The following is a 23,649-nucleotide window of genomic DNA, read 5'->3' as shown; positions in this document are numbered from 1 at the left end:
ACAAAATGTACGGTGCTCACTTTATATTTATTTTTATTATAAATATTTGCACTGTAAAAATAAAAGAAATAATACTTTTTAATTCACTTTCTACAAGTACTGTAGTGCAATCTCTTTATCATGAAATTTGAATTTACAAGTGTAGAATTATGTACAAAAAATAGCAGCATTCAAAAATAAAACAATGTAAAACTTTAGACCCTACAAGTCCACTCAGTCCTACTTCTTGTTCAGCCAATTGCTAAGACAAACAAGTTTGGTTACAATTTGCAGGAGATAATTCTGCCTTCTTCTTGTTTACAATGTCACCTGAGAGTGAGAACAGGCATTCACATGGCAGTGTTGTAGCCGGCATTGCAAGATATTTACAAACCAAATCTGCTAAAGATTCATATGTCCCTTCATGTTTCAGCCACCATTCCAGAGAACATGCTGATGATGGGTTCTGCTCAATAATGATCCAAAGCAGTGCAGACTGAAGCATGTTCATTTTCATCATCTGAGTCAGATGCCACCAGCAGAAGGTTGATTTTCTTTTTTGGTGGTTCGGGTTCTGTAGTTTCTGCATCGGAGTGTTGCTCTTTTAAGACTTCTGAAAGCATGCTCCATACCCAATTGCTCTCAGATTTTAGAAGGCACTTCAGATTCTTACATCGAGTGCTGTAGCTATCTTTAGAAATCTCACATTGGTACCTTCTTTGTGTTTTGTCAAATCTGCTGTGAAAGTGTTCTTAAACCGAACAACATGTGCTGGGTCATCATCTGAGACTGATATGACATGAAATATATGGCAGAATGTGGGTAAAACAGAGCCGAAGACATACAGTTCTCTCCCAAGGAGTTCAGTAACAAATTTAATTAACACAATTTTTTTTTAACAAAGCATCATCAGCATGGAAGCATGTCCTCTGGAATGGTGGCCAAAGCATGATGGGGCATACGAATGTTTAGCAGATCTTGCAATGCTGGCTACAAAAGTGCCATGCGAACATATGTTCTCACTTTTTGGTGACATTGTAAATAAGAAGCAGGCAGCAGTATCTCCAATAAATGTAAACAAACTTGTTTGTCTTAGCAATTGGCTGAACAAGAAGTAGGACTGAGTGGACTTATAGGGTCTAAAGTTTTACATTATTTTGTTTTCGAGTGCAGTTATGTAACAAAAAAAATCTATATTTGTAAGTTGCACTTTCATGATAAAGAGATTACACTACAGTACTTCTATGAGGTGAATTGAAAAAAATACTATTTCTTTTATCATTTTTACAGTGCAAATATTTGTAATAAATAACAAAGTGAGCACTGTACACTTTATATTACGTGTTGTAATTGAAATCAATATATTTGAAAATGTAGAAAAACATCCAAAATATTTAATAAATTTCAATGGGTATTTTATTGTTTAACGGTATGATTAATTGCGATTAATTTTTTTGAGTTAATCACATGAGTTAACTGCAATTAATTGACAGCCCTAGTTTACACACTGCTGTTCTAATCACTGTTCAGTTTGATTTTACACCTTCATTCCTATTCCAAAGAGAGCTGGGATTTCATAATGCAAGTGGCTATTTTAAAACTGTGATATTAACAGCCATTAAAGAAAGTCACAAAGGTCTGATCCCCCAATGGTTGCAACGAAGGTCTGCAATACATGCATGGGTGGGAGGGGGAAAAGAAAGGCTGGAGAGGAATGACCTGTACGGAAGGGGAAGAGCATGAATGTGTGTGTGTGAGAGAGAAAAAAGAATGGATGGAAGCATTGAAATGGTTGAAGTCTTTTCCAGCTCCCAATTTAATTGGCCTTTAAATACAAAGTTCAAAATACAGTATCTATGCCTAGGAGACTTTTTTTATTTTGACCTTGGAATGATTAGTGTCCAGCTAAGGCAGGGGTTGGCAACCTACGGCACGCGTGCCAAAGGTGGCACACAAGCTGATTTTGATGGCATGTGGGGTGGACTGAGCCACTCAGCCCGCCGCCGCTCTGGGGTTCCCGCTGCTGGCCCCTTGCCAGCCGGGATCCCACTCAGCACCCGCTGCTGGCCTGGGGGAAGCAACTCCAGGCTGGCAGCGGGCTGAGACGCCAGCTGGCAAGAAACTGGTGGTGGAAACTCCAGAGCAGCAGTGGGCTGAACAGCTCAGTCCGCCACCGCTCTAGGGTTCCCGCTGCTGGCCCCTTGCCAGCTGGGGACCCCCCCACCACAGCCCCACTCAGCACCCGCTGCTGGCCTGGGGGAAGGAACCCCAGGCTGGCAGCGGGCTGAGACCCCAGCTGGCAAGGAGCCGGTGGTGGAAACCCCAGAGCGGCGGCGGGCTGAGCTGGTTCTGGCTGCTGGCCCCTTGCCAGCCGGGGTCCCCGCCACAGCCCCACTCACCTTGCTTCCAGTTGGAGTTCCAGCGCAGGCCCCCTGCCAGACAGGGTCCAGGCTTCTGGCCCTGCTCAGCCCTACCAGCCGCCAGCTCCACTCACCTCAGCTGCCGATCTGGGGTTCCAGCTGCTGACCTCCTGCCAGCCGGTTAACAACTTATAACTCAGAAGCCTGTGTGCAGCTTAAACTATCTAAATAGGTGCCACCAGACATTGGAAAACTCAGCAAGGAAAAGCAAGGGCAAGGATCACACTAAACTAATAAGATCTGCATTTTAATTTAATTTTAAATAAAGGTTCTGAAACATTTTGAAAAACCTTATTTACTTTACATATAACAGTAGTTTGGTTATATAGAGACTTATAAAGAGACCTTCTAAAAACGTTCAAATGTATTACTGCCACGCGAAGCCTTAAATTAGAGTGTATAGATGAAGACTCGGCACACCGCTGCTGAAAGGTTGCCGACCCCTGAGCTAAGGTATGTGCTAGCTTAGCTTTCAAAAGTCTGTATAGCTTTTACTTTGTATGGCCCCATCTCAGTGCGGCAGATTGCAGGGTTTTGCACTGGAAAACAGAGCACTTCTAGGTCACTAGGATGAAGAGTTATTTCAGCTGCCTCATGCTGGCAAGTGACTCCCATCAGTTTCAAGCCAGGATGGAAGAACCTGCCTGAGAGAAAGGTAGTTAGGGATACAGAAGCCCTGCAGAGAAAATGCTAGGAATAGCCATGCTCAGGCGAAAAGCCTAGACAAAGGTTTTGGTATTTTGTTGTGGCTATTTAAGTGAACAGCAAAGGCAAACCCCTGGAAAGGCCATGATTCAGCAAAGGCTTATGCACATGGTTAGTTTTGCACACTGTGACTGGAAGGGCATAAAGTTAAGCACATGCATAAGTTTGGACCATATCCAGCATCTGCTTATGCTGTGTTTGGAGCAGTGTCAGAACTGCACTTGTGCATGGGGCCCTATGCTACATTGACCCTACTGACTGCAGCGTGCAGATCCAGGTCAGCATATGGCCCTTGTTCAGTGATCACTTTGTTGCAAGAGATCTGCTTTATTCTGGGTTCAGTTTCAATGGGCTGTATCTAACCGGAGCTTCACAGTGCCCCATTCAGACTAGGTTTGGGAAGGTCATCCCTTAAAGGCATAGTCCCCAATACTACAACCATCACTACCAAAGCAAAGCTGTGTGAAAAATGAAATGGATGAATCTGGGCTTTTTTCTGTGAGATGTGGCGGTGGTCTGAGGAGATCCTTTTGGGCTGTGTGATTTGTGCATGTTTTAAGTTTTATCAAAAGGGAGATACTTTTACATTTGCCAAAAAAACCTGAGTGAACAGAAATAATCTCTTCACTAGAGCCAGTCAAAAACAAGAGGGCAGGCAGGGAATCCACTAAAGTTGTTTATTTGTGTGTGGGGAGGGGGAAAGGAGGGTTATGAAATTTTACAAGGTGCTGAACACACACAGCATCTGGTGGAATCACACTCTAACATCAGAAATGTCTTAAACCAATTCCCTTTTTGTGCCCAGTATGTAATTAAGTACAGAATAGAGACGCAAAACAGTGCAGTACAATTTTTTTTGTTTTGTTTGCATAGTAGTTTTCATCCAAGTTTATAGGATAAAATGTTTGTTATATAATTGGTTGGGAAATGGTGGGGCACACACAAAATTTTCCCATTTATATTTTTGAAGTCTCAAATTTAAAAACATTTCAGCCAGCTCTGGTTTGTTATGCTACAAAGTTCAACCTTCAAAACTGGATGGCAACAAGTTACTGAACTCAATACTAGAGTAATTGGGTGAAGTTCTACATCCTGTGTTATACAGGATGTTGGACGACATGATCTAAACATCCCAGCTGGTCCAAACATTTTTGAACCTATGGATGAAATAATAGCAGGGGAGGAAACCAAGTGGTTGAGGCAGGAGACAAAAATATATGTTCAGAGAAGATTTTAAATCTACAGTAGGAAACTCTTGTAGATGATCCAGATAGAAGGAGTTTCAGAAGAGAGGGCTCTCAGACCAGTTGTGGCCAGATTCAGCAGAGAGAGGGGAAGTTGATGGTAGACATAGTTGCAACACCAGGGAAGGGTGTAGCCAGACAGTGTATGGAGGCAGGCTAGAATGAGTCCATAGAGAGTTGTAGACACAAGAAGGCAAGCTTTGAACTGAGTTCTACGCCCTCCCCACTCATTTTAGATTTTAACTCCACCTCCTTTTTTCCAAAGCTGCACACACAGTTATCAAAGCTGTCTCTTTAAAAGTGATTTTCAGCCTCACAATGCACATTCTTATGCGCCCAACCCCTTCTTTTACCATTTTTAGTTCAGTGTATTTACTAGGAAATGTTAAATTATTCTTCAACAGCAATTACTCCTCTAGTTATCAGTTCTGTCAGGGGAAAAATCCTCATCACACAACAGCTTTAAAGTCAGGTTTTATACAGTTGACACGGCCAGGGAAAGTTACCATAACAGGTTACTTCAGAAGTCCAAAAAATGGGGTGGAATTTCATGGTGGTACAGTGGGACAATTGCTTTCATTACTTATCTAAAGACACTCCTATTATAGTGCTTGTTACGGGATCAGCTGTATTCATTTTTCCTAACATGCACAGTATTTGTTTTTCCTAACGTGGTGCTGGTGAAATGTTATTATTTTTCCATATTAAACAACTCCTGCTTCTTCTGTCCTCTGGTTTGATGCCATGGATGAGAGGATGTGCTTATTGGAGGGTCTTGTGTACACATATTTAACTCTTGTGTATTACTAGGAATAGAATGTTACCCAGTGCAAGGAGAAGGGGATGGGAACAGGCCTCTGGCCATGCCCCCAGGCTACTCAAACATGTTCCTTTTTGATGTACGTAATGCTCTAACCTGTGATAGGACTCCTCTGCACCCTTCATCTGGGGTGCAATTGATCCCTTTGCACCAATTAAGCCCCTGAAGTAGATCAGTTTCACTCATGAAAAGCATGTACAGGGATTCTGGCCACTCTTTATCCCCTGCTCACACTTGCTCGCGAGCAGCCAGTATCAGACCACGGAGGAGACAAAGCTTGTTTGCTTGTGAGTCTGTTTGACATTACATCCTCCTCCCGGCTAACACAAATCAAGGAGTAACTAATGCAGGAATGTACTAGCCTAAAACCAAAGATTGTTCATATAGTCTTATCCCTCCTCTCAGCTTCATCTTCTTTACTGTTCACTGGCATCTACTCTACCTGCATCTTCTCAGAGCAGCTGGTGACAGTTGTCAGAATTAAGTCTTGTTCTGCCATTTTTGGTGTCTGTTTAGGTTGTGCTAAATATAACCGGCTGCTTGACCACTGGGGAAAGGATGCCAGACTCCAAGGTTTGTATATACTGCGCTGCTGTCTTAACATACACAAACAAACCACAGTGCTTGGCTTGGTGAGATGGGGACCTTGATTGTTTTTGGCCTCCAGGAATTACTGCAAAAGATAAGCAAAGCCTCCTCGTGGGGTGGTCAGAGGACTCACTTGCCCGGTTACCATAAAATAGTATACAGTATTTTACCACTAACTGCGCAGTAACTACCTGAATGTATCATTCAATGCAGTGATGGCTGACAGAGGTATAACCCCAGTATTTCTTTTGGGTAATTACAAATGCTGGCTTGAGGATTTGGGTATCCCCCAGCGAGGTTAATCTCATTCCCTAATCCCACCCTGAGTGCTTGCAGTTCCTACCTTCCCCTTGTTTCCCCATGCCTATTCACATATGTGTCTCTCTGCCCCAGTTTTCCACCACTTCCCCCAACTGATCAGCTCCCATTTCTGGTCTTCCGCCTTCACCCACTAGCTCTGTAAGGCTCCACAGCCATCTGCTGAACCTCTGCCTTCATTCACAGCTGCCTCTCTAGCCTCCCCATTCAGATAAGAGAGCTGGCAGCTGGTGGTGTGGAATGGCACATAGCAGCTCATCACAAGACACTCATGCTGTCCTAGCAACTATGATCCAGATTTGGATTTGTGGGTGCTCAGAACCTCTCAAAAAATCAGGCCCATTGGTTACCTGGAGACAGTTTCTTGCTGGGTGGGGTTAAAAAGGGCAGCAACACATCTGTTTACATTGTGCAATGTTTTTAGCTCAGGCAGCCCAACCTGGGGAGTGAATATAGGGGCTCACTCCTCAGCTGTAAGCTGCATGCCATTAAGTCAGCATTCTTGCATATCATTAATAGACTCCTGCAAAGCATTCCACGGCTGTGGTGATGAGGCTAGTGTAAGAATGTGATTAGACTGTAAGTGAGCATCAGCTGACGTAATTTATCACCTGATTTGCAGAGTTGCTGAGTTTGCAGAGTCAGTGGGAGCTGGTGGGCACCCAACACTAGTGCACATCAAGTCAGTAGAGTACCTGCTTTCGATACAAAGGATAGGATTATAATGAGAAAAAAACAACCTTGTCATTCCCTATATTTCCACACCCACTTCACTCCTGTTGGTCACTTTTTCTGCTACATCTTCCCCTTTTGTTCTCATTGGGGCCTGATACAAAGCCCAGGAGAAAGACTCCTGTTGACTTCAATGCTCTTTGGATCAAGCCTTCAGTGCCAGTGACTTTCACACCAGCGTGTAGCTTATACGGTTTATGTCACCTCTGAATTGCTCTGTTGTTTGATCTAGTATTTCCTGCCATTTGCCCAAGATTATACCAACTATTGCTTTAACTGAGTCACTCCTTTTTTTGAAATAGAGAGGAATGCAAAGAAAAAAGGAGAGATCATTCTCCTTTTCATAATTCTGTATGCACACAAACACACACAGACACATGTATGTATTTCGAACGGGTGAAGTACTGTTATGATTCTTATGTTCCCCAGTATATACACACCAGTCCCTTTGCTTGGAGTTACTGTCTGGCAGTTTTTATTATTGTTTCAAATGCATTTACCATGTACATTTTGTGAAATGCTTCATATTATGGTGGTAACTACATAAATTAAAGAACTCGTGATCATTAGCATTGTATACTCTATATCTGCAGGCCAAAAGATAATGGTGAGAGGTATGAAGCCCAGGAAAAAGATGCAATGGATATATTAAACATATGTGCAGCTTTAAAGTTGAAAGTAGGGGGAAAAAAGCCATACAAATTGGCCTGAGTGGCAGATCAGATTTCCAGAAATGTTAGATGTAGTTGGAGTGCAGCAAAATGAGAGTATGATGAAATCACCACCTTGGTTTCAAGAGACCATGAAATCCTTGATGCTCAGAGGTCAGAAAGCTGCTTCCATGCAGGAGTTTGCAGAAAGGAAGTTGTGGATATGTAACAGAAACAGCTTGTGTCAGAGGTGCATTAAATAGCTGGAAATGTTTATATAATGGTGCATGAAAACCTTTCAAGTTGGAAGGAAGCAACTGGTCTGGAGAGTGCAGGATTTGCTACACTAAAAAATGATGAACATATTTAGTGTTTATACTGTGGGTTACATTTCCAAAGTGCAGTGGTAACATTAATCCGCCACTAAGGCACTCCTGTGAGGTAGGTCAATTAGTGGGATTATCCCCACTTTACAGAGGTGGAAACTGAAGCAATGGGAGAGGGTGCCCAGCTTGCTCAAGGCCACACAGTGAGTCAGTGGGACTATCAGGACTCTGTTCAGGAGTTCCTGATGCCCAGTTCCATGCTTATTCCTCTTGGCAAAATCCTTCTCCTCAGAATACCTGAAGCCAGTTGTAAAGGGTTCTGTGCGATGGTGAATCCTGTGTGGTGATGTACACTTGAGGAGGTTTAGAAGCTTTCCAAGGGAACTTCAATAATAGCTATTCTGTGCTGTAACATGTGGGAAAAAGCAAAAGCAAAGTGAGCTATTTATTTGTTCACTGGAAGAACACTGCAGCCTATCGACAGGAATACATTTGGGAGTCATCCCAGAAGAATGCATAGTCTGTCACTCATGGATAGATTAAAAAAATCCCCACAAAATGGGGCCCCACATTGCAGTGCCAAGGAAAATACTGTGTTAGAGTTCTGCAATAACACACCTGACTCCCAAAACTATTGCTTAACCCCTGATTGTACGTTAGTGGTTGCTGCATTCTGGCATTGGCCAGATGCCAGGCTCAATTCCTACATTAAACCATTTTGACCTTATGAGCATCAGAATGAATTTGTCCCATGAGTCCACGTCTGACATATCCGTTTCTAGGCAAACAAATTTCCTGAAATTTTATTTTAAATTAAGAAAAGCTTGATCTACATCTACTAGAACCATTGTAATTCACAAGAGATGGAAGGGAAGTGGGGAAAACAGAGTCACTTCGGTGAAACTATGTACACCAGCTGAGGTTCTGGCCTAGGAAACTCTCGACAAAGCTGGGAATAGACGCCAGATCTCGTGCCTCCAAGTACTGTGCTTTAGGCACACCACAATTTTTCCCCATGCTATTGTGGGTACTGAAGAAGAGCATTCCTTGACTTCAGAGGGCAATTAACTTATTCCCTAAGGCACAAGGAATGACAGCACTTGTAACTTGTAGTAAGTGTAACTGCAGGTTCTGGTCTTATTTATAGCTAATCCTTTGATTATTTAAGTCTACTACTCTATTTTGTCTTACTCTTTGGACAGATATGTAACTCTGGAAGCAGCCCTGATGCCAGAAAGGAGTTGCTGGAAAAGTGGAGGGAAAGGCAGCAAGATGTGATTGAATCCAAAATAGTCAACTTGCTATATTTTAAACCTTATATTGGTTTTTTTAAAAAAAACAAATTCACGCTCTACTGAGGATATTTTGGCCACAGGACTGTAGCAGACATGGGGCTCTGACTGTACATTAGCCAGGGTAGATTTGCCATGGAGGAAGATGGTGGAAATTGAGTAGAAAAACACCAGTTCTTGAACCTATAAAGGTGAAAAATATGGATAGATGTTCTCCTGGGCTTAAGGAGAGAGGATTCATTTTCAAACTGAAGTGGAAAGGCTTGAAAAGCACTGATCTTCAACGGTGATCCAGGCTCATTTTTCAAACTGAGAGGAACAGAGCAGCCAATAATGTGGAAGGGAGAAGGAGAAGTGGTTGGGGACCACTGGTGTGGGCAAAATCTTCCTCTGTTCATCTCTAGGCAATGCTCCAATTGAAATGAATGCAAGTGTTACCCAAGTAAGGTGGTCAAGATTTGGTCCTTCCCAATTCCCTATCTACCATAACATAAATTCTTTGTAGAACAGGTACATAGACAGAAATAAGAGGCCATGGGGGGAGCCCCTTAATTCCAGGTGAATGTTCCTGAGAGCTTCTTTTTCAACAATGTAACTAGGAGGCTCACAATCTGGTTCAGACCATATGCCCCCTGGCATCTCCATATAATCCAGTGTCACTTCTGTAGTATTTCTGGGACATTCTTTTCCCATTCCTATGGAGCCTGCCCCCTAGTGTAGACATACAACCTAGATTGCAAATTCTCTGGGGAAGGGTATGTTTTCTCTGTTACTGATCTGTACAGTGCTTAACACAATGGCACCCTGATCTTTTATCAGGATTTCTAAGCACTACCACAATATATAGTAACAGGGTTTTACACAGAGTCCAGTGCATGTTGGGGGAGGCCTTTGGGAGTTGAGTCAGTACTTTGGGAATACTTGTGCAGTATGAACATCATTAACAAGCCTTGTATAGTTATCACCTCACTATAGAATCTCAGTGCTATGATGTAAGGAATCACCAATTACTTCTATTTCCCTTCTGTTTGGGAAAACAAGCATGCGTTATAGATTCATAGATTTTTAAGGTAAGAAGGGACCATGATGATTGTCTAGTCCAGGGGTTCTCACAACAAATTTTTTGGTGGCCTCAGAGTGCCGCCACTAACACTTGCTAGTGGCCGCACTGACACTTTTCCCTAAAATTATTTATTTTCCTAAATTAATAAAGTAATATATACATCCAAATCATTGTAATTTATGTATGTAATGTTTTGGGCTTTTTTTTTTTGGCAGACTCAATAATAAAAATCACGCACAGTTATCTCTACAGGACCTAACAGAATAGAAACACAAATCAGGTGCTTTGCATGTTCTTGTCTTTTTTTTTAATTATTGTTTCTTTTGCTTTTTTAGTAAAAGCGGTTTTATAATTCTGAAGTAAATTTAAAAATGCTTTGACATAATAGAAGTCCAAATAATAATGAAAAACATCTGGGTGACTTGGGTCTGGGGAGAGGAGGAGAGGTACCGCTGTGGCTGCAGCTGACCCAGGGCTCCTCCAGGCAGGTGGCGGGGCTCTGGCCAGCCCTGAGCTCCTCTGGCTGGGGGCGGGGGACAGGCACTTGGGGCTTTAGCCAGTCCAGGGCTCCTCTGGGCAGGGGTGTGTGTGTATGTGTGTGCGCGAGTGCGGGGGAGGGGGGAGAAGGGGAGGACACTCAGGGCTTCAGCCAGCCAGGGGGTGGTGGGAGGGTGCTTGGGGCTTGTGGCTTCAGCTGCAGGGAGGGCAGGGGGTCTTGGGGCTCTGGCTGCCAGGGTTAGGGGTGGGCAGAGAGGGTGGAGTCAGGGGCTACCCTCCCCAAAGGGGAGCTCCACCTGCTGCCCATGTGCCCGCTGCCTCCTGAACCCCCTGCCCGCCCTCAGCTCACCTCCTGCATCCCTCCTCAGTCCCCCACCTGCTGCCCGCCTCCGCTTACCTCTTCACTCCCTTGCCCCAGACATCCCCGTGCCCACAGCAAGAACCCCTACTTGCTGGTGGCTCACCTCCTTACTCTCCCACCAGGCTCCCCCACTGCTCGCCTCCCCCCACTGCACCTTACTCCTTAAGCATTGTGTCCCCCATCTGTCTATCCAGAGAGGCGGCGCATGCAGCATTTACAGTGTTCCCTCTTATTTTTCCAAGCCATGTGCACCAATATGGAGGTAATGGGTGGTGGTGGTGGCACCGAGGAGTTCGAAGTGTGGGAGGGGGCTCAGAGTTGGGGCGGAGTGTTGGAGTGCAGGGGTGTGAGGGCTCCGGCTGGGGGTGCAGGCTCTAGGGTGGGGCCAGGGATGAGGGGTTTGGGGTGCAGGAGGGTGCCCCAGGTCTATGGCAGGGAAGACTCCCCCCAGCTCTCTCCCCACAGCAGCATCTGGGCTGGAGGGGAGAGGCACCTGTCCCCGTCGTGGCAGCTCTTTTTGCCCCAGCAGGGCCGGGGCTGGGTTCCGGGAGGGGTGCCTGGGCAGATTCGCTGAGCACCTGTGCGATGCTAAAAAGGTTGCTATGCAGCCACACAGAGTTACAGGCAACTTGGAGGGGCTGATGCTTCCTCCCCCCACCCAGGAAACTGGAGTGGCTGTAGGGAAACCCCCTAGTGGATGCATGTGCCCACAGTGGCTGCATTTGAGAAACGGTGGTCTATCTGGCCTCCTGCATAACACAGGCCACAGAATTATAGGGGAAGGGAGTCTTTTACTGTGCATGTTTTGATGCGAAAAGCTCAATAAAAATGAATTTAGAAGAAGAATACCACCCACAAGGTACAGTAGGCTATAAAATTGTGGAGGGAACAGCTTCTTAGGGAGTTAGCAGATTTACTGTGCATCAAAACAATCGTCAGTACCCAATGTATGTGGAGTACTGTATCTCCCTCATTAACTGAGATGATGCAATATGAGTGCATTGCAGTTACCACATTCCTGCTATTTATCAATGTCTGGAATGAGTTTAAAAGGAGTTTATGCTCCCCACAAGCCTGTTCTTTTCCACCAGAAGGTTACGTTGTGATCCTGTATAGTAGATGTTCAAGAGTTTCATTACAGCATGTTTGAGTCACGTAATTTTCAGCAGTGGAAGCAGAAACAGTCTAAGTATTATTTGTGGTACCTTAACGTCACTCTCTTACTGCTACAGTGGGGGAAATGACTTGCTGCATAGAGGACAAAGGGCTACACGGGAGTGCATGATTTTCAAGGCTACGTTAAAATAGTCTGTTAACACTCTGATGCTACTTTTAGGCTTTGCGCAAAGAGACTTCTGACATTTGTGCCATACAAAAGGTTGGAAAAATAGTGACGGCTGTTGGGTTCTCAGAACAAGGCTTTAGCAAATACATTCATGATTAAAGCATCTTGAAGCTGGATTTTGTTGTGGCATCTATTCATACCATAGGCTGCTGCTACATGATAAGAATCTTTTGTCCTGTGGGGGTGGGAGGCAGAGAGGATTAAGAAGGGGTCTTTATGGTATCCAGTGTGGGCAGGTTGACTTCATGTGTTAAGAGCAATGAACTAGCTGTGTAATTGCTAGACAGCTGTGCTTACTTTGTTATTTTTGGTACTTTAGGTGTATAGACGATTAGATGCAATTGTTCTTGGTTGTATAGCATCTTGATTTTTTAAAAATATATTTCTTATGGGGGTATAAATCATTTTGCAACAGTCATTCTGAAGTGCTTGTATCAAAGGCATCTCAGATCCCAGGTGACAGACCAGGGCAGCAACCTCCCTCTGATTAATACCCAAAAGGGCATGGGATTTACTAGTATGAACCTTCCACCCCTGTTCTGGTGGAACACTACTGCATAACCTAGTGTAGGTCTGGAACATAGGTTTACATTTCATAACCCCTGATTAGAAGTTCCCGGGGGGCAGGATAATCTGGTTAAGGCACTGGACTGCAACCCAGGAGATCTGGGTTTGATTCCTTCCTCACTCAAGGAAGCAATGCCTCTCAATCTCTATACTTCTGTTCCCCAGTTGTAAAATGGGGCAAGTTCCCTGATTCACAGGGGTGTCGTGAGGATATTTATATCAATATTTGGAGCTTCTCAGACATTACTGTGATGGAGACCATGTAAGTAGGGTAAGACCTGCAACTTGTCTTTCACCTACCATACAGTTGGTGCTTAACAAATAATGACCACTATGGAGCTATTTGTGTCCTTGTTTCTCCAAAATTGGATGAGTACTGCTGGGATAAGCCATGTGTGCTAAAAGCATCTTGGAGGGAGGGAGAAGGAGAGGGATATGAAACTCCGAAGTGTTGATGGAGGCATTATGCCTCAAGAAGAGTTCAGTGAGCGTGGACAGAGCTGGTCTTTGCTACTCCTTTACAAGGATGTCACCAATGCTCCCCTTAAAACACAGTCATCTTGGCAGTCTGCCCAGATGAAGTAGGACTATGGCTACGTGCCCAGCTCAAGGCCAGCGATAGTTCAGCCTCAGATGATCATAGAGGAAGTGAGGAATGGAAGTGGTATGATGCCATTTAATCCATCCCTAGGGAATCAATGCAGGACTGTATAGCAGTACTCACCCATATTTTGGCCATCCATTTTTAAGTTACTCATAGAATTTCTATTCCCCTTGGGATTCTATTCCCTAGCTAATAATTCTCTCCCCTACAGGAATTCTATGGCCTGTATTATGCAGGAGGATAGCAGACAGGATGATCAAAGATTTTTAAAGTCACAAGGGCCACTATTAATCTAATAGACCTCAGTTTGAGTAAGTGTTTCGTGATCTCACTTTTCCCTTTGCTTAATTTCAGTTCTTTACTCACAATCACATCCCCTTGGATCCCACTCCGAACAATCCCTTTCCCTTTGTGGAGTTTACGCCCTTCAGATACACAGAGATTGTTATAATTTTGGGGACAAAGGTTTTTTTCATAATGTCATAACATCTTTTAAATGTAATATTCTCTAAATACCAAAATATTAAAGATGATTCCTGTAAAATGAATGTGAAAGAAATGCATTCAACTTTATAGCATGAACGTATATGCATTAGTTCCATCACATTTTTGATTCCGCTGCAGCTACATTTAATAAAACTATCATACAAACCCTGATTCTCATGAGTAGTTCCATTGAAATCAATGGAATGCCTTGTGTGCCTAAGGCCTGTTTTCAGGAGTAGTAATTGACAAAACTGGGCTCTGAAATCATTTCAGTGAAATGGGAGACAGGTGCAAGTTCTTCTCTAGAATCACCCTAAGCTCAGCTGCTGAAACCCTTTGGAAAGATGTAGTACTTTCTGCAGACTCATGCTAGCAAGTGGATCTTGTTAGTTTTAATCAGGATATGCGATGGAATTGTCCTGGAGCAAAGGGAACTAAGGCCTGGTCTACACTAGGACTTTAATTCGAATTTATCAGCGTTAATTCGAACTAACCGCTCAACCGTCCACACCAGGAAGCCATTTAATTCGAACTAGAGGGCTCTTTAGTTCGAATTTGGTACTCCACCTCGACAGGTGGAGTAGCGCTAAATTCGACATGGCTAGCTCGAATTAGGCTAGGTGTGGACGCTAATCGAACTTAGTAGCTCCGGGAGCTATCCCACAGTGCACCACTCTGTTGACGCTCTGGACAGCAGTCTGAGCTTGGATTCTCTGACCAGCCACACAGGAAATGACCCGGGAAAATTTGAATTCCTTTTCCTGTCTGGGCACTTTGAATCTGACGTCCTGGCTGGACATCGGGGCGAGCTCCACAGCACCTGCAACGATGCAGAGCTCTCCAGCAGAGGAGTCCGGCCAATCCAAGAATAGAAAGAGGTCCCCAGCATGGACAGACCGGGAAGTCCTGGATCTGATCGCTGTGTGGGGCGAGGAGTCTGTGCTCTCGGAGCTGCGCTCCAACAAGCGGAATGCAAAGACCTTCGAGAAGGTCTCTAAAGCAATGATAGAGAAAGGATACAGCCGGGATGCGATGCAGTGCCGCGTGAAAGTCAAGGACCTGAGACAAGGTTACCAAAAAGTCAGAGCGGCAAACAGACGCTCCGGAGCACAGCCCCAGACATGCCGCTTCTACGAGGCACTGCATGCCATTCTCGGTGGGTCTGCCACCACTGCCCCACCAGTGACCGTGGACTCTGAGGATGGCATAGTGTACCTGGACAGTTCCTCGGCGATGTTCGCCGATGGGGAAGATGAGGAAGGGTTTGTGGAGGACGGTGCAGGCGACAGCGAACACAATACCGCTTGCCCTGACAGCCAGGATCTCTTCATCACCCTCACAGAGATCCCCTACCAACCCTCCCCGCCCGTTAACCCGGACTCAGAATCAGGGGAAGGATCAGGCGGTAAGTGCTATAAACATGGAAACTTTTATTTTTTAAAAAACGGGTATAGAAAAAATAGAAATACTATATACAAAATTTTACATGTCAAACTATATAAATAGTAGGTCCACACATATAGGGATTGAACAATAATCCTCTTGGGACAGTTCAACAAAGCTCTCAGAGAGCAGCTCGAAAAGCCTCCGCAGGAGGTTCCTGGGGAGAGGTGCCTTATTCGGTGCTCCATGGAAGCACACTCTTCCGCGCCAGGAGATCCTAATGTAGAGAGGAATCATCGCCTCCACCAGCATTGCTGTATATGGTCCTGGTCTGTGCAGGGCTTCCAGTAGCATCCGCTCTCTCTGACTGCGAGTGACCCGCCTCAGGGTGATGTCGGTCTGGACAGGCTGCATCTAAGTCAGGCAATTAGTGTATTGTTACTATTGTTAACGGTTTACAATTAGGTTGCATAACAACGACCCTCGCTTAACAGCCACGTGCTGGAGGCCACAGAGAACAAGCAGACATTGATCTTTCCCGTGCACTGGCAGGAGGGGCTGGAAAAGGCTCAGCCTTTCTGCTTTCCAGATTGCCTTTAGCAGGAGAGCACAGCTATCCACTAACTGATAAGCATGATCTACTTTAAGGCTTACCAGGACTGTCTGCAAGACGGATTATGCTGTATCTCCCCGCTTGTCCACTCTCCTGTGCAATGGCGCCGCCAATGAGAGCGTATTCCGAAATCTCGAACTTTTCCTGAGATCTCGTGAGACTTGGTGCCCTGTATGGTCTTGTTCAGAGAAACTGACTAGACTGTGTTCACTGTTCGCAAACATGTATCTGTTCAAGGAAATCATTTACTGTTTCCCATCACACAGCTTCTGCTCTTTCCCGGACTGCCCCGGCATCCCCCTCGCAGAGGCTGGCTCAGATTAGGCGGCGAAAGAAAAAGACTCGGGAAGAGATGTTCGCGGAACTGATGTCCTGCTCCAGAGCCGAGGCGGCAGAGCAGAGACAGTGGAGGGAGAGCCTATGTCAACAGCATCGCACACACATCGAACGGGAGGATAGGTGGCGGCAGGAAGACCATCAGGCGACTCAAACGCTGCTTGGGCTAATGAGGGAGCAAACGGACACGCTCCGGCGCCTTGTTGATGTGCTGCAGGACCGCAGGCAGGAGGAGAGAGCCCCCCTGCACTGTATCTGCAACCACCCTCCAACGCCAAGAAGTCCTGTCCCCCCCTCACCGAAAATTACAAGACGGAGGGGCGGTAGTGGCTGTGAGAACTGTCACTGCACCACAGCTGAGCGCTAATGTTCCACACACCTCTGACGCTATAACTGTTTAGAAGTGCTTCCCTTACAGGATCACCCAGTCCCAAATCCAAGTTTCATCACCCCACTATGTAGTAGATTAATAAAAGCTGTTTGCTGTTGTTCACTCTTTCCGTCACGTCTTTCGTGTCAGAAGACTGTGTATGTGGGGGGGGGCAGGGGATTTATAATTGCACGGGATAGCCTACATTAGCAGGGTACAGACTATCGGGGGCAGGATCAACTGCAGGTCACACACAGACTGCATTCAGTAGTCACCAGGGTCCCTCTGTGTGGTGTATGCTGCCCCGGGTCATTCTGTGATGTGTACGCTTGTCCACGGTCCTAGCGCCTGCCACCCCCTAATGTTAAGGCATGCTGCCCTTACCATGCACTTCCACCGTAGGCGCGATCCTCTCCGCTGCCCTGAGCCCCAACAAGAGCCCTCATCCACGGACAGATACTCACCCTTCCCCCACACCCCTCACCCCTTCCTACGCCCAAACCCACAGCCCAGAGCCTGCATCCAAATCCCTATGCAAAGACGGCACCACTCGCCCCTTCCTGCAAACCCACCCCTACATGCACAACCACTTGAAACCGTCCCCCACCCCAGAGACCTATGTAGGAGCAGGAGGCTGTCCGTCCTGTATTGTACAAGCGGTCTGTACATCAGTGCACACCGTACCCAGCACAGTATGCGTCCATGTTTCAAACCCTGAACAGAAATGCAAAGTAAAGGAAAGATTTATTAAAAATAACTGTTCCATTTAATTTGTTTAAAAACGTGTTTTGGAAGTGGGGGAAACTTGGAGAACGGGGTATGTAACTGCAGATCTCACTCAACACATAGAGACACAGGCCCAGGATCAGCTTCTCTTAAAATCAAGTGTAGAGTCATCGGTTACCCTGCTCTCCGAGGAAACTTGCTTTCAAAGCCTCCCGGATACACAGCGCTTCCCGCTGGGATAGTTTTTCGGCACGGGTGTCTGGCTGAGCGTAAACAGCAGCCAGGCGTTTTGCCTCAACCTCCCATCCGGCCAAAAAGGTCTCGCCCTTGCTCTCACAGACATTGTGGAGCACACAGCAAGCAGCAATAACTACGGGGATATTCTTTTCGCTGATGTCCGAGCGAGTCAGTAAGCTCCGCCACCTCCCTTGAGACGTCCGAAAGCACACTCCACCACCATTCTGCACTTGCTCAGCCGGTAGTTGAAGAGTTCCTTCTCACTGTCCAAGGCGCCTGTATAGGGCTTCATGAGCCAGGGCATTAGCGGGTAGGCTGGGTCCCCGAGGATCACTGTAGGCATCTGCACATCCCCAACCGTTATTTTGTGGTCCAGGAAGAAAGTTCCTGCCTGGAGGCGTCTAAACAGACCAGAGTTCCTGAACACACGCGCGTCATGAACCTTGCCCGCCCACCCGACGAAGATGTTGGTAAAACGTCCCCTATGGTCCACCAGTGCTTGCAGCACCATTGAAAAGTAGCCCTTTCGGTTAATGTACTCGCTGGCCTGGTGGGCTGGTGCCAGGATAGGGATGTGAGTCCCATCTATAGCCCCACCGCAGTTTGGGAATCCCATCGCGGCGAAGCCATCTATGATGTCCTGGACATTTCCGAGAGTCACTACCTTTGAGAGCAGTTGCTCAACGTGGCTACTTGCATCACAGCAACCCCCACGGTAGATTTGCCCACGCCAAAGTGGTTCGCTACTGACCGGTAGCTGTCTGGCGTTGCAAGTTTCCAGAGGGCTATGGCCACTCGCTTCTGCACACTCAGGGCTGCTCGCATCCGTGTGTCCTGGCGCTTCAGGGCAGGGGCCAGCAAGTCACAGAGTTCAAGGAAAGTGCCCTTACGCATCCTGAAGTTTCGCAGCCACTGTGATTCATCCCAGACCTGCAGCACTATGTGGTCCCACCAGTCCGTGCTGGTTTCCCGGGCCTAGAATCGCCGTTCCACACCATGAACTTGACCCATTGCCACCATGATCTCCACGGCGCGGCGTAACCTGCTTTGTGAGAGTTCTGCGCCACTCTGTGAATTCCTGTCCTCACCGCGCTGCCGGAGCCTCCTAGCACGATTTCTCAGCAGCTGACTGTGGAAGAGTTGGACGATAAGGTGCGAGGAGTTGACAACGGCCATAAGTGCAGCGATGATCGCAGCGGGCTCCATGCTCGCAGTGCTGTGGCGTACGCGCTGTAACTGACAAGAGAAGGGCGCGAACAGATTTCCCGCCGGCGCTTTCAGGGAGAGAGGGAGTGACGGTTCAATAATGACAGTTACCCAAAACCACCCTCGGCACATTTTTTCCCCCAGCAGGCATTGGGGGCTCTACCCAGCATTCCAATGGGCAGCGGGGAGTGCGGGAACTGTGGGATAGCTTCCCACAGTGCACCGCTTCCAAAGTCGACGCTGGCCCCGTGAATGTGGACTCAGAAATTCGAATTAGTGTATTTAGTATGGATACACAAATTCGACTTCATAAGGTCGAATCCACAAATTCGAACTAAGTTGATTCGAAATAGTCTTGTAGTGTAGACAAGGCCTAAGGGTTCAGATAGAAGAGGCCTTAGGGGAAAGTCCAGGAACAGCCAAGCTTGGGGAGAAAGTCTGAAGATTTGTTATTATTTCATTTGCCAATAAAGCTAAATCCCAGAAAAGTGACAAGTCTGTATAAGTCTTTGGAGCTAGAGGGGAACTTCACCTGTTTATTTATAAAGCTGAAGGCATTAGTTATGGGAAAGTACAGCACTGATGGGTAGAGTCATGGGTGAAATTAAACAACAGCTACATCAAATATTGCATCTTGCATTGTTTCCTGAAATTGAGTAGACACAAACTGTAGTGAGCAAGAAGGAGGCTTTTTCAATGATAGAATCATTCAAATGGACAGGAATCAATGCTGGTCATTGCAACTACTTCTGTGCTGCCATATTCCTTTGTAGAACTAATGATCCATTAGAAAGTTCTTGGCTCCATGGAGCTGTTCCTTGGTCAGGTACAGCACTGGAGGGTTTGACAAGATGTGGCTTAAAAAATTCATTCTGCCAAAAGGTGAAGTTCAAGTCATTTCTTATTTGATTATGAACAAGTTTGCTTAGCCCTATTTCTTTAGGGCAAGCAATAAGAAGTTTTTTCTTGTTCATTTTCTGTGACAGATCTGTGATTTACAAGGAGATTCTTTCCACCAGACAGATACTATTTTCAGCTTCTTCTCTGCATTGCCAGTGTTACATTTTCCCAGCAATATTTCCACAATTGAAAGGGATTGATAAACATCTGGGGCCTGACCCAAAGCCCACTGAAGTCAAGGGAAAGACTCTTTGGGTTTGGGGGCAGATCCATGGAAAGAAAAGAAATCTCACTTGTTCTTTGGGCTCAATCCCACCATTTCTCTGTGGGAGTTCTGCCGCTCATTACTGGAAGCTGAACTGAATTCTGGTGACAGGAGTTCCATGCACAGAGTGTTAGCAGGGTCAGTCCCATAGAAAGTAACTTATGATAAAAAGTTAGATAGTAATAAGTTCAAGATAACATCATTTTAAAACAAACCTTCTAATGGGATTGCAGTAGACTGTTGAAGCAAAGGATCTGTTCTCTGTCTTACTCTGTGCTGTAACATGTATTGTATTAGAGTTCAAACTATGTGGGGGGCATTCTACAACCCCCCCAAACACACACACAGATTTGTCACCTGAAAAGCTAAATGTCTGACTTCCTATCTGTTCCCCACCCCCAGCCCACATCAGTAATAGAACCTGAGCATGTTAATTTATCCTACCAAATATCCTTGTGAGGTGGGGAGTACTATCATCCCATTTTACAGAAGGGAAATTCAGGCACTAGGTGACTGACCCCATATCACAAACGTTTATAGAGCTGAAAATGCAGATCTCCTGATTCACAGTCCCATTCTTCCTCAGTAAGCAATTTGATTCAGGTAGTCACTTGTAATTAGGTTCTAGGGGGAGATTTTTCAAAGACTTAAGTACTATAGGGAGACTTATCATGCACCTAATAGCCTCACCTCTTAGAAGCAAAGACCTGTTAAGACACAACCAGTTATCACAGAAACAGAAAACACATACCGCCGGTGTCACTCCTGTATGTGGATTCTCATTTGGAATGTTGACAGGCAGCAGTGATGTGGTGTTTCTGGTCCTGTTTCACAAATGCTGCTATATGATCAAGGAAGAGGTGATTTGTTTAGAGGTTTGTACCATTCATATAATGAGCTGATAGTGTTCGTTATCACAACACAGGGCACCAGGGTCAACTTTGAACTAGGAGAAATTAACAGCAGCCACAAAATGTGCTATTTACACTTTGGATAAATAAAGTCTACTTGGCTCCCATATTTCATTTTCTAATAGGGATGAATGTCTATCTGTCACACTAACCCTCAGTCTTCAGCACTATTGGTGGAGCTGGTACCACCACCTTTAATTAAGGTTGCCTAATTAAAGCTGTGCAAACAGCAATTTTTTCAGTTTGCTGGCCATACCAAAGGGGGAAAAATGTTTCTGGTCAAAGTAAAAGGAAATTGTTTTGGTGAAATGAAAAGTCGAAGTATTTATTTTCAGTTCAATTGAAGCACATTGTTTGAGTTTAAAAGGTTTATTATTTAAAATAAAATTGAAATAACTTGTGAAGCAAAGTAATTTTGAATTTAAAGAAATCAAAATGCTTCATTTAAAAAAATGAAACAACAAAACATTTCAAGTTTTGGGGATTTTTTTTGTTTGTTTTTTTTCCCTGACCAAGACAATTCAGTGAATTCAAACACAAATTCATGAAATGTTTCAATTGACCCAAAGCTGTAGTTCACTGCATGGACATTGCTTTGGTCGATGGAACCTGCATTGCTCAAGGGGGGTGACTTTTTCACAACCCCAGCGACTAAGTTACATTGACTTAAGCGATAGTGTAGACAAGCCCTAAATGCCTAAGTCACTTCTGAAAATGAGACTTAGCTAAATGACTTAGGCTTCCTGCTTTTGAAAATTTTACCCCATGACTGACTACACCTGGGCTGGATGGAGGCTAAACCAGCCTCCAGCACACCTGAGGTGCTCCTCTCTAGGACTGGATTGAAAGATGATGGCAGAGGAAGCTTCCAATGCTGTTTGGATAAACAGAGGCCTTCAGTCTGCAAGGCTCTCAAGCCAGCCAGCACTTTTCACCAGCACTAAAACTAAACTAAACACTAAGATGAGGTTTCTCTCTTTTCAGTCAAAAAATGTTAGCTCACAAATCCAAATAGAACTTGCTTTTTTGTCCGCCGTGAAGGTGACTTCATACTCGCTGCATTTGGCGTGGGCCCAGAAGAGACTGCGGTACGGGGTCCAGCTTTTTGAACAACGTGAGGGTTATATAGACTATGTGAATTTGAGAATGTGGAATGCTGGTAAGAAAGTAAAGCCTTTCTAATAAGACTTCTTCTTATACCCAGGCCTCTTAGGGGATATCAGTGTTTCATATGTTTTTCCATTCAGTCCAGTGGCCTACACAGAAACCTTTCCAGAACGGTTATATTCCCCAGCCTTAGCACTCCCTCTTTTTTTTTTTGAGGAGGGGGGCGGGGGAGGGGAGAGAGAGAGATCAGTTTTCTTGTGGCCTCTGAATGATCTTTTTTCTTTCTTCCTTCCTTCTTTTTTTTTTTTTTTTTTTTTGCAAAGGCTGGAATGCAGTGCTCAAGGGAAGCCAGTGAGTAGCTTTGGAGGCAAGATTTCACACACTGAATACAGTATATACACAATGTAGCTGCAGACCTAGCTGCCTTTATTGGTGCATTAAATTATCATTAGGGGTGTACCCTCACAGGACTCCCAAAACAATCCAAATTCTTTGCACATGATTTCAGTGCTTGTCACTTTTCAGCTTCTGGCTAACATTGCAGATGCAACAGAAAATGAAGGTGGTTTTGTTTTTAAAGGCTCAGTTAGCCATTTCATGGACCCAATTAATCATTGTGTAGCCATTTATACCAGTGCAAAGGGTGTGCAAGACATGTTACCATTTTGATTTGAAAGCATGGGTTAGATAAAACACAAAGGGGGTGGGTGAAACAGACCGTGTGGAGAGTGAAAATTTTGCAGTTCAGGCTCATTTGTAACTGAAACAGGAGAAGGGCAAACTGAGTCATTTAAAAACAACAGTCCCGCATCTTGTGCTCTTCCAATGAGCCAAACTCCCAATTCAAACTTCAAGGTTTGAAAGTGTTCGTTGAGCTCACCCCACCATTTATAGTCCCCTCTTTGCTTCGGGCTGGAAGCAAGAGTGCTGCACTACTGAGAGGGATTGTTCTAATGGCATTTCTTACCTGACCAAAAATGAGAATGACCAGCAAGCCTACTGCCCAGTGAGTTTTCCAGTCCAATATTGCAGGCCCAGAAGGTTCAGATAAATAAGAACGTGTGCCTCTGGGAGTTTATCCAGACTCAAGCTTTTGTTTGTCCATTGCTAAGTGAAACCCAGAAAAAAAAAAGAGAGGCATGGGTTGGTATGTACCCCCTAGATCGCATGTGCTGCAATATCTTAATTAAACTGCACCTTTGTTTACTCAAGCCCTTAAGCATGTGAAACTGAAAACTTAGTAGAATTCTGTTTATATGACAGTGTCGCTGTTCTATACAGCCACATAGTTAATCATTTTTTTCTGTTGCCTAGTGTAGCTGGTAGGTGGGGCAAATTCCCCACCAATGTAGGTCAGTGTACACAGCAGTCATGGGTCTGATTCCTTACTGGCTTGCATCTTGGATAGTCATTTACACCTAGCAGCATTTTACACACACTTGACTTGACACAGAGACGAATGACTGCATAGGTTAGAAGCTAGTAGATAATCAGGACCATTGGGTTGCCTACTGAAATACTGCAGAGCTCAAAGATCTACTACAAAATATAGAGCTGGTGATTTAGAGCCCAGGTGATGGTTCGTATACCTGTGAGC

The 23,649-nt window shown here is 45.2% G+C and overlaps 1 protein-coding gene and 1 long non-coding RNA gene across 3 annotated transcripts in view; one reads left to right on the top strand and one right to left on the bottom strand.

Annotated features, from left to right (window-relative positions):
- RERG (RAS like estrogen regulated growth inhibitor) overlaps positions 1–23,649 on the top strand; it is a 131,282-nt gene that overhangs the window by 7,550 nt on the left and 100,083 nt on the right. The window lies entirely within an intron of this gene.
- On the bottom strand, positions 7,372–23,155 carry LOC123345645. Its single transcript, XR_006572829.1, has 3 exons — positions 23,020–23,155; positions 20,786–20,875; positions 7,372–8,188 (listed from the first exon to the last, which is right to left on the bottom strand). It is a non-coding gene; the product is annotated as an uncharacterized LOC123345645 (long non-coding RNA).

The sequence above is a fragment of the Mauremys mutica genome, chromosome 1 (assembly GCF_020497125.1).
Source record: "Mauremys mutica isolate MM-2020 ecotype Southern chromosome 1, ASM2049712v1, whole genome shotgun sequence".
Taxonomy (NCBI): domain Eukaryota; kingdom Metazoa; phylum Chordata; order Testudines; family Geoemydidae; genus Mauremys; species Mauremys mutica.
This window is presented reverse-complemented; position numbering and strand designations above follow the sequence as displayed.